This window comes from Sinocyclocheilus anshuiensis, unplaced genomic scaffold, assembly GCF_001515605.1.
Source record: "Sinocyclocheilus anshuiensis isolate Anshui unplaced genomic scaffold, SAMN03320099.WGS_v1.1 scaffold461, whole genome shotgun sequence".
Taxonomy (NCBI): Eukaryota; Metazoa; Chordata; class Actinopteri; order Cypriniformes; family Cyprinidae; genus Sinocyclocheilus; species Sinocyclocheilus anshuiensis.
This window is the reverse complement of record NW_015541005.1, coordinates 1,249,298-1,260,639: the sequence shown is the minus strand read 5'-3', so window position 1 is coordinate 1,260,639 and position 11,342 is coordinate 1,249,298.

Sequence of the window (11,342 nt, the reverse complement as noted above, 5' to 3'; positions counted from 1 at the left end):
CATACATACATTAATTATATTTTAATTAATTACTTGGTTACACTTTATTTTAAGGTCCAATTCTCACTATTAACAATCCATTAACTACGAATTTTGCCTCAATAAACTAATTTGCTGCTTATGAATAGTTAGTAAGGTAGTTGTTAAGTTTAGGTATTGGGCAGGATTAGGGATATGCTCATGCAAAATTCTGAAAAGCAAACAAACTCATCTACATCTTGGATGGCCTGAAGGTGAGTAAATGTTCAGCAAATGTTCATTTTGGGTGAATTAAAAGCCCTTTAAAGGCCACAGTGCTTACAGTATTTATCAGGTGGAAATGAAATCATAATTTCGAATGAACAAATAATCCTCATTATATTGTTTTATATATACACACATATATATAAATATATATATAGGTGTTGGGCAGGATTAGGGATGTAGAATATGGTCATGCAGAATATGTGCGGTATACGTACTAATAAAGAACCAATATGTTATTAATTGGCATGCTAATAAGCAAGTAGTTAATAGTGAAAATTGGTCCCTATACTAAAGTGTTACCAATTACTTTTTAACGTTACTTTTTTTTTTCAACCACTCCACCAGATAACATTTTTATTCATTTCACAATAAAAAGTAAAATAAAAAAAGTGATTTTTGCTTTAAATCTGTATGTGAAAATGAGCTGCTAAGCCCTATTGTGAAGAATAAAAATGTTAGGGTTTAGCATTCATGCTAAATAGTTCAGCAAGAGAGTTTTGCACAAAGCTCACCCATCCACACATGATAAACAGAGCATGACTAAAAGCAATCACCTTCCTCATTCAGATCCCTTTGTCAGACGAGTGACTGCGAGCGTGTTTTCAGCTGAATGTGATGTCACGTCTCGTCTCATCTGTACACATCTCTTTCAATCTCTACATGCAAACACAAGTTCCTTGGCCACTTTCAATGACTCTCTGTGAGAGTGGCTGGCAAGGAGCCACAGCAACACCAGCACCTAATACGGTAACTATTACATTTTCATGAGATACAAATGTTTTCCTCCATGTGCTAAGCTTGCTGTACTGCCTCCTGCAGAAGCTGACAAAATTGTGCAGTGTACCAGACAGGGCACCCCTTCCATAACCTCTCTCGTGTGGGAATGCTTTTGTTTGTTGGTGCAGAAGGGAAAACAGGCAGGTCTGAACTGCTGCAGTATGTCAGCTGGATAAATACATACTTTTTACCTGTCAGACAATATGACAATTGATAGATAGATAGATAGATAGATAGATAGATAGATAGATAGAATTTAATTTTATCAAATGGCTACTTTATAATTACTATAGTTAATATTAATAAAAATAATAAATTGATGATAAATGTGATGCCCTCTGTTGGCTCATTTGTCTTATCAACATCATATCATATTTGCAAATGCTGTCTATAAAGCCCTGAATGAGATCTGACCCTGCATGCAGAGAACAAGTTGTTTTGAGTGATATAACAGTGAATTGGTCAGCCATGATGGCATCTATGACCAGTCAGGGTTCTGGAAAACACAAATGAAAGACATGCACTGATGTGACTTGACTATGAATGCAGATAGCTGCAGTGCCGCTGGGCTTTAACCAAACTCCAGTACACATGCCATTACATAATTGGTGTATAAATGTTTTATAAATAATTATATTAAAATATATTTTAATAATTTATAATAATATATTATAGTATAATTGCTGAATTGTTTTGCTTGGCTGGCAGTTAAGAAACAGGATGTTAGCCAGACCATGTTTACAACATAACAAACAAAGAAAATGCACAGAGGATCTATGTGGACGCAATAAAATGTCAGCTGGGGAAAACATCCAAAGTCAGCTTCCTACTCACTTCATGTTCTCATATACCCTCCTCTGTTCTTACTAACATTTGCCTAATAAAAGACCACCCCTGTCATTACAAACAAGCAATTGCTATTTGTTTGACCTCAGAAAACGTCTCCTCTTTGACAATAGCAGCTCTCTTTGGGTCTGTGGTTGGGGCTTTCATTTTACACTGACGGACCCTCTAGTATTGTAATCATACATAATGATACAAGAAACGCTGAGACCGAGGAAGTGCAGTGTATGAAAATTGCTTTGAGAAGATCTCCTTTTCTCTTAACAACCCACGAGAATAAATATATTTACGCTTTTCTCCTCTCCAGGGAAATAAGAGGGCTTTAACGTATCCTATAATGTCTGATGTGGGATGGATGCATGCTGCTAATAACGTCTTAATCTTTATAAAGTCCTAAACCAATACTATGTGTTTTATAGTGGTATCTTATGTGTTGCAATGTTCTCATAATGAATCACTGTTGGTAATGAAATGTTTGATTTATCATTATATGAGAAAAGCAGACTAAACAAACAAAGGCTTGACAGAAGTCAACGATTAATCAATCATTTCATGTTACCAGTCTGCATGTACAGTAATAAAGTAGCACAAATATTGTTTTCAACAGAGTCACATATTATGTTTTCCTCAGACTGTCTGACTTTAAAAATCAGGAGAGTGCAAAGAATAAGATATTATATAAAAATACAGAATTAAATACGCATATTTAGTTTACTGGACAGCCATTTTAGCCTCTTAAGTGTGACTATTGTTTGTCTTTTCATTTTATTAAACATAAGGAGTGCATTTCAAGGTCAAGTGTACAATTCTTTTAAATTTTTAAAATATGCATTATTTTTTAAAAATATATTAATAGTTTTATTCAGCAAGGATGCATTAAATTGATCAAAAACGATATTACAATCTTTATTAAAGGGATTCGTAGGGGGGATATGGAGTGTAAAATTTCGCTTTATGCGGACGATTTATTATTGTATTTATCAGATCCCTTGCCGGTTCTCTAAATTATTGAATGTTTTGGAGAGATTCAGCAAGATATCCGGCTACAAAATAAACCTCCAAAAAAGTGAGTTAATACCAATCAATGCAGCTGCTGCTCGTATTTCTTTCTATTCGATTCCTTTTAAAGTTACCATAAAAAAGATTAAATATTTGGGAATCTGGGCTACACGCAATTACAAGGATCTATATAAAGCTAATTTTCTGCCCTTGATAGAAGGTCTGAAACAGGAAATCAAACGCTGGGATTTGCTGCCCCTCTCTTTAAGTGGAAGAATTAATACTATTAAGATGAATGTATTGCCTAAGTTCCTATATTTATTTCAAAATCTTCCTATTTTTCTAACTAAACGTTTTTTCAACTCCATAGAGAAGCCTATGTCAGCATTTATCTGGAACAACAAAAATCCTCGGATTCGGAAAAGTGTATTACAAAAGCCCCGCGCCTTAGGCGGCATGGCACTTCCCAATTTTATGCTTTATTACTGGGCGGCTAATATGAAAGGATTGACTTACTGGATGAGGGACAGTGATATCCCTTGCGCCCCTAAATGGCTTAGTTTGGAGAAAACCTCCTGTAAATCTGTTTCCCTATCTTCTTTAATGTGCTCTGAACTTCCAATGCTTAAACCTGCCTCTCACTACTCCTCGAATCCTATGGTGATACAATCACTAAAAATTTGGAATCAATTTAGAAAGTAATTTGCTCTCCGTAGTCTCTCTTTATGTGCCCCATTAAGCAATAACTGCATGTTTACTCCTTCAATATTAGATAAAGCCTTTGATGTTTGGTCTAAAAGTGAGGTTTGTACATTTCAAGATCTTTATATAAACAAAATTTTTGTATCTTTTGACGAACTGGTTTATTGATTTAAGATTCCTAGGTCCCATTTCTTTAGATACCTGCAAATACGAAATGATTTAAGATTCCTAGGTCCCATTTCTTTAGATACCTGCAAATATGAAATTTTTTTGTTTCGCATACTGATTGTTTTCCCTCATATCCTCCCACATCTCTATTAGACTCTATTTTTAAGGTAAGACAAGACTTAAAACAAACCATAGGTAAAATTTATAAGCTCCTCGATCAGCATAGCCTGGCAAATTTAGATATCTGAAGAATGAATGGGAGGAAGATTTGAATGAACAAATCCCAGAAACAATTTGGCAGAAAATCATTAAACATATCTACTCATCATCTATATGTCAACGTCATGTGGTTATACAATTCAAGGTGGTACACCGACTACATTGGTCAAAGGTTAGGTTATCTAGATTCAGACCAGAACTGGATCCTATTTGTGATAGGTGTAGACAGGCTCCTGCGTGCCTTGTACATATGTTTTGGACATGTCCAGCTTTGTATAACTTTTGGAAATCGATCTTTGATGCTTTCTCAGAAATGATAGAATTGCCAATAGATCCATCTCCTTTTATTGCTATATTTGGCATCACAGCACAGAACATGCGTCTAAGTGGTTATAATTGTAAAATGTTGGCCTTTTCCACTTTACTTGCCAGAAGATTAATATTGCTTAAATGGAAGGACCCTCTTCCCCCCACTTTTTCTCACTGGATTAAGGACGTCATGCAACATCTTAAACTGGAAAAAATAAGATACTCACTTCAAGGGTCTACCCAGAGATTCTATGCAATCTGGCAACCTTTTCTGTCATTTGTTGAAAAACTCAAGTAGGGAATACAGTCCCAAATTTGTATAACGCAGGGTTTTTTTTTTTTTTTATGTAATTGATACTTTTTGTCTGATGGGTAGTGGGGTGGGTGGAGTTGGGGTTTTGAATATATATTTTGTATTGTATTGTTTTGATCTTTTGTTTGTTCTTGCATATTATCAAATTTTAAATAAACAGACCTTGTTCAAAAAAAAAAAAAACGATATTACAAAGTTTTAGAATGATTATTATAATGATTTCTGAAGGATCATGTAACACTAAAGACCGGATTAATGGCTTCTGAAAATTCAGCTTTGCCAGCAAAGGAATAAATTACATTTTATGTAACATTAAAATAGAAAATATTTATTTTAAATTGTATAATATTTTAAAACAGAAAAAGAAAAGCCTGACACGGATAACTTTGCACTCTGTGAAACCATGCAATTAAGGTGTTTTTGGAGACAGAAGCCTGATGCTTGTGTCGTCCTTGGTTAGCTTCCGGCTTCGCTACCGTTCGGACGTTCTTGCTTACTGCTCTGCGCTTTGCTCCCTATTTCTGTACTTTTCTTGTATTTTTCTAAGATTTTTACTTCAGCAGATCAGCACAGTGCTCAAACAACACATTTTTGGCACAAACACTAAAACTGAAAACTCTTTGGGACTGGAATAAGACCACGAAAAAGAAGACTTTGCCTCCCACTGCCAGCAGCTTACATTCCGGAGAAGGGAAAACACAGCTGCCCACATTCAAACACTCGCACTCTTTTTGCTACTGTTGAGAGACTGACAAACCCCCCAAGTCAGATTCCCAGTGAAATGCTCTCCGACAGCAAATGCAATGAGTTTGCTTCCTTCTTTTCTGAGAAGATCAATAATATCAGGAAGGCAATTAGCACATCCCCAAGTTATGCAGAGGTCAGACAGATTCGACTCAATATCAAAAAGAATATACTATGTCTGCTTTTAAAGAAATTGATAGCAACATTTTGAAAGAAATAGTACAGCACCTTAAATCATCAACCTGCTATCTTGAACACTTCCCACATATATTTTCAAAAGGGTGCTTAACTTGTTTGGAAGCAGATCTCTTAGAAGTAGTGAACACCTCACTTCTTTCTGGGACTTTTCCAAACTCCCTGAAAACTGCAGTTGTTAAACCCGTTCTGAAAAAGAGCAATCTTGATAACACCATACTGAGCAACTATAGACCAATATCAAATCTTCCTTTTATAGGCAAGATTATAGAAAAGGTAGTCTTTAATCAGCTGAACAACTACTTAAACTCAAATGGATACCTGGACAATTTTCAATCTGGTTTCCGACCGCATCACAGCGCTCATTAAGATAATAAATGATATTCGCTTAAATTCTGATTCTGGCAAAATATCAGTGCTGGTACTACTAGATCTCAGTGCTGCGTTTGACACTGTCGACTGGAAAACTGGGTCGGGCTTTCTGGGATGGTAATCAAATAGTTCAGGTCATACTTAGAAGGGAGAGGTTATTATGTGACTATAGGAGAGCACAAGTCTAAGTGGACGTCCATAACATGCGGAGTCCCACAAGGCTGAATTCTTGCACCGCTCTTGTTTAGCCTGTATATGCTCCCACTAAGTCAAATAATGAGAAAGAACCAAATTGCCTATCACAGCTATGCTGATGATACCCAGATTTACCTAGCCTTATCGCCAAATGACTTCAGCCCCATTGACTCCCTCTGCCAATGCATTGATGAAATTAACAGTTGGATGTGCGAGAACTTTCTTCAGTTAAACAAGGAAAAAACTGAAGTCATTGCATTTGGAAACAAAGATGAAGTTCTCAAGGTGAATGCATACCTTGACTCTAGGGGTCTAACAACTAAAAATCAAGTCAGGAATCTTGGTGTGATTCTGGAGACAGACCTTAGTTTCAGTAGTCATGTCAAAGCAGTAACTAAATCAGCATACTATCATCTAAAAAACATTGCAAGAATTAGATGTTTTGTTTCCAGTCAAGACTTGGAGAAACTTGTTCATGCCTTTATCACCAGCAGGGTGGACTATTGTAATGGTCTCCTCACCGGCCTTCCCAAGAAGACCATTAGACAGCTGCAGCTCATCCAGAACGCTGCTGCCAGAATTCTGACTAGAACCAGAAAATCTAAGCATATCACACCAGTCCTCAGGTCCTTACACTGGCTTCCAGTTATATTTAGGATTGATTTTAAAGTACTTTTACTCGTTTATAAATCACTCAATGGCCTAGGACCTAAATACATAGCAGATATGTTCACTGAATATAAACCTAACAGACCACTCAGATCATTAGGATCAAGTCAGTTAGAATTACCAAGGGTTCACACAAAACAAGGGGAGTCCGCTTTTAGTTATTATGCCGCCCGCAGTTGGAATCAGCTTCCAGAAGAGATCAGATGTGCTAAAACATTAGTCACATTTAAATGCAGACTCAAAACTCATCTGTTTAGCTGTGCGTTTATTGAATGAGCACTGTGCAGTGTCCGAACTGATTTCACTATATTTTATGTATAATCATTTTCTATTCTTAACTGTTTTAAATTCATTTTAAACCTCTTAAAACAATTTTTAAATCATTTTCAAAGTTTTTAAATTCCTTGTTTTATTGTTGTGATAATTTTTTTTATTATTATTTTCTTTTCTTTTATGTAAAGCACTTTGAATTACCATTGTGTATGAAATGTGCTATATAAATAAACTTGCCTTGCCTTGCCTTGCCTTGCCTTGGTGATGAGCTGTATTTGCCCTCAGGGGAGCGGGAATTGAATACAAACACAAGGTCAAAGCTTTTATATTTTGCATCAAAGTATGGCTCAAAAAGAACTGAGGGTTCTTTGACCCACTTTGCTTTTGTTTAAAACACATTTCATTAGTACTGGAATCACCAAGGGAAAACATTCCCTTACTCACAAACTACACTCAAGACACGATTCCTGCATCTTAATAACCTCCTAATTTAATTCTGGGGCCTTGTTATCCAACCAAAATTTCAGTTGTGAATATGAAAATGACTCAGCATGGCAATGTGTCTCTCACTGTGTAGTTATCAGAGCGCTCTTCTGAGCCTTCATGCTCTGCAGGTCTTCCTGCGAGTGATGGCCTCTAGTCCATTAATTACCCCCACAGATAATTGGTGTTTCCAACACTCTTGCTGGAATGCAAAAATGTCGTCTCGCTTGGGTAATTTCTGCTGACTAATGGATACATACATTATTAACAATTCTGACCGATCCAGTGCTCTTCGCTTGGCCCTTGGGATGGACTCACTTTAGATATCATTCATTTTAAATGAAAGCAACTCTGTCCAATTAAGAAGATGTGTCGTTATATTTAAACCACCCTATGGGATCAAGCGGTCTGACACCATAACGACATGAAAACTTGAGCGAGACATCCGAGAAGCGCAATGACATCCTACTGGAAAAGGGAACAAAGTTTACATATTGTTTTAAAGGGATAGTTCACACAAAAATTTAAGTTCTGCCATCATTCATTCAGAATTTCGTACCAAAATGGTATAATTTTACTTCTTCCACGAAACATAAAATGTTTTGTAGTTGTTTTCTATACAACCACTGTGAATAGGTACTGAAAGGACACAAAATCAACAAAAAAATAAAAGCATATATAAGCTGCATACAATGACTTTGGTTCACAAACTTTGGTTTGTTTTTTGCTTGTCCAATATACAAACAATACTGGTTTGAACTAGGCTATCATATATTTGATATGCCAATACACATTCTTTTAGTTTAAAAGATTTATGACATTATATTTTTTTCTCTATATGATCATTTTTTTTATTCATAAGCCAGCATAAGATTTTAAATGGAATCCCATCTAATTTGAATGAATCTTATAACTTTGTAATAAACACAAACAAAAACCTAAGATTTCTTAAATATTATATAAACAATTCTTTAAAAATCCTAGTAATTATAGATGTTTATGTTAAGGTTATGTTTATTGCATAACTTGATTGCATAACTTGATTTTTTATGTATTTATTTATTTTGGCCTTTACCTCACCAAAATACCCCTTTTTTCTTCATTTTTGGTATTAAATTGCAATTATTCTCAAATTGTTGTATAATAAACAAAAACAAACAAACAGCATTTGACATTAAGCTTCATGCCTTTCTTCAACCAGTTGTTTTGCTGCAACCGGATCATTGAATCAGTGAACTGGATCATTCTGATTTGTGAATGATTCCTTTAGAATATTTTTGTGAAGCTTGTTCACCTTATTATTTAATGAGTTCTCTTTATGTAATGTGTTTTTCCAACACTCATAGACATGTTCTAAGTCTCAAAACATTACATGTCTCCAGCTGACTCTAGTATTGACTAGAATGGCAAAAATTGCTATGCATAATTTACATTCAGTGTGTTTTGTGCTCCCATCTACAGCTAGTAAAAATGCCCCCAAAACACCAAAAGAAACTAATAAGCACGATTTCTCTTCAATAAAAGCTTTTTAATAATAGAATTTCAATTTGATCTAAATTCCCTACCATGGGAGGTAATGCATTCATTCAATTTTTAAACCCATTACATAAGCTGCAATCTAACGAATCAATCATTTAGACACTTCGTATCGCAAACATCCACTTTCATTGGTTAAGACAAGCATTAAAAATGTTTTCCATTAGAGAGGGCATGCCCTCTACTCTAGAAAATATACTGGATTCTTTAGTAACAGCAATTTTAAAGGGCTACGCACCGATTGGGTTATACAGTATACAAGAAAATCCATTATTATATTGTAATGTTTCCCTGCAACCATACATAGCGATTTAGCTATTATATTATATTATATTATATTATATTATACAAAGAGGCAAAGAATGAGAGAGGAAGTACCACACAGACCCACAAATAATAATAATAAAAAAGTTCAATGTTTCAAGCCCTGTGCATCACTTTGTGCTCATAGATCAGCACCGAGGGCAGCATCCATAATTTATGGTCTGCAGACAAGGAAGTTCAAGGTGGAAAAGTGGTGTTGCATTTTTCATTAAATTCAGAGAGACAGTGAAAGAAAATAGAAGACTTGTCAAAGCCTGATGTCTGGAAATGGGGATTAATGCAGAAAAGCATGTGCTCTCCTCGGGTCCCCGGCGTTGTGCAGCTCTGCCAGCACTCCACTTTCAGGGCTCCTCTGCTCCCGTGACTGTATCCTCCTTTGTTGAGGAGTGATCATAATGAATGATTCAAATGGAATTAGGAATATATCCACGCCAGGCCTAATGCCAGCTTTGCGTCAGGCTGTGTTTGTTTCTGTTTTTTTTAAAGGTATTTATTACATCGAGTAGCAGAGGCATAACATTAAATTCTGTATTTGCCCACTGCTTTGTTTTCATGTCCCTTTATTTAGGGGTTTGAGCAATAAAGCTGTTGGAGCCCTATTGTTTTTGAAGGGAAGTTTTGCTGATTTTCAAATTTTATTATTCTATTCTTCTTTTTTTTTTTTTTATACAGCTATAAGTTTGTCCCTTTATGTTGAAAAGTCACCAGTTTTTACATGCAGATAATAATAGTCTCAAACTGACATGCAAATTTTAAATAAAAAGTCACTGGCCTCTGAAAAAAAAAATCTTGAACTGGATATGAGTAAAAAATGAGCTGATATCCCTTTACATATGCGGTTATTGATTTTGAATGTGCTTGCACCTCATCAGATAGTAATAATGATCATATGAGCAGCCTTCCAACGCAACCACACGCACAACAGAGCAAAAATACAGTTTCATGAACATCTCATATATGTCATGTGCACAGAACTTGATATATCTGAACTCATAACTCGACTGCAGGTCATTGTCACAATCTGGATCTATAGGAGCTGTGGAATGGGTAAGTTAAATGTGTCTTGTGGCCTGGTATTACATTCTTGTCAAACTCAGTTTATGGGCTTCATAAATTGTTCATGGTCAGTGTCTGATACATACAGAAGTCGCTCCTACTTCAGTGCTATAGAATAGGAGGAAGCCATTGTAATTCAGTACAGAAAGTCATATTTCATTTACACCCGCTCAGATGGAGAGGAGAAACAGCTGGTTCATCATACAATTCAAGAATAGGTCATAATGGACAAAGCATCAGATACAAAATAAAAGAGGTCAAGAGGCCACTAAAGTGTCATTTTATTACATTCTTGTCAAACTCAGTTTATGGGCTTCATAAATTGTTCATGGTCAGTGTCTGATACATACAGAAGTCGCTCCTACTTCAGTGCTATAGAATAGGAGGAAGCCATTGTAATTCAGTACAGAAAGTCATATTTCATTTACACCCGCTCAGATGGAGAGGAGAAACAGCTGGTTCATCATACAATTCAAGAATAGGTCATAATGGACAAAGCATCAGATACAAAATAAAAGAGGCCACTAAAGTGTCATTTTAAAAAATGGATTGAAAATGGTTAAAACAGCTTTTTTAGAAAAACAGGAAAGTTCTGTCATTTCAGATTTCCTTCACTGTGGCCCAGGTTGATGTACAGTAAGTGTAAATTCCTTTACAGACGTTTTTGAGCAACTTTATACTTTTAAGCTATAATACATATTTGTCTATATTTCACAAGAAACATAATTACTGAATTTACACAAATTATCCAAGTTTACATTAGATATATGTTAATATCTGTTTTTATTTTTCACTAGAGAAGGAAGGTTTTTCCAAGAAAAACTTATTTGAACTTAAGACAGTTAAGTCTTTAAGACATTGAACACATGTAAACAGTTTAAAGACAGTCTGGATTTATAAGCCTAAAAAATAATTATAT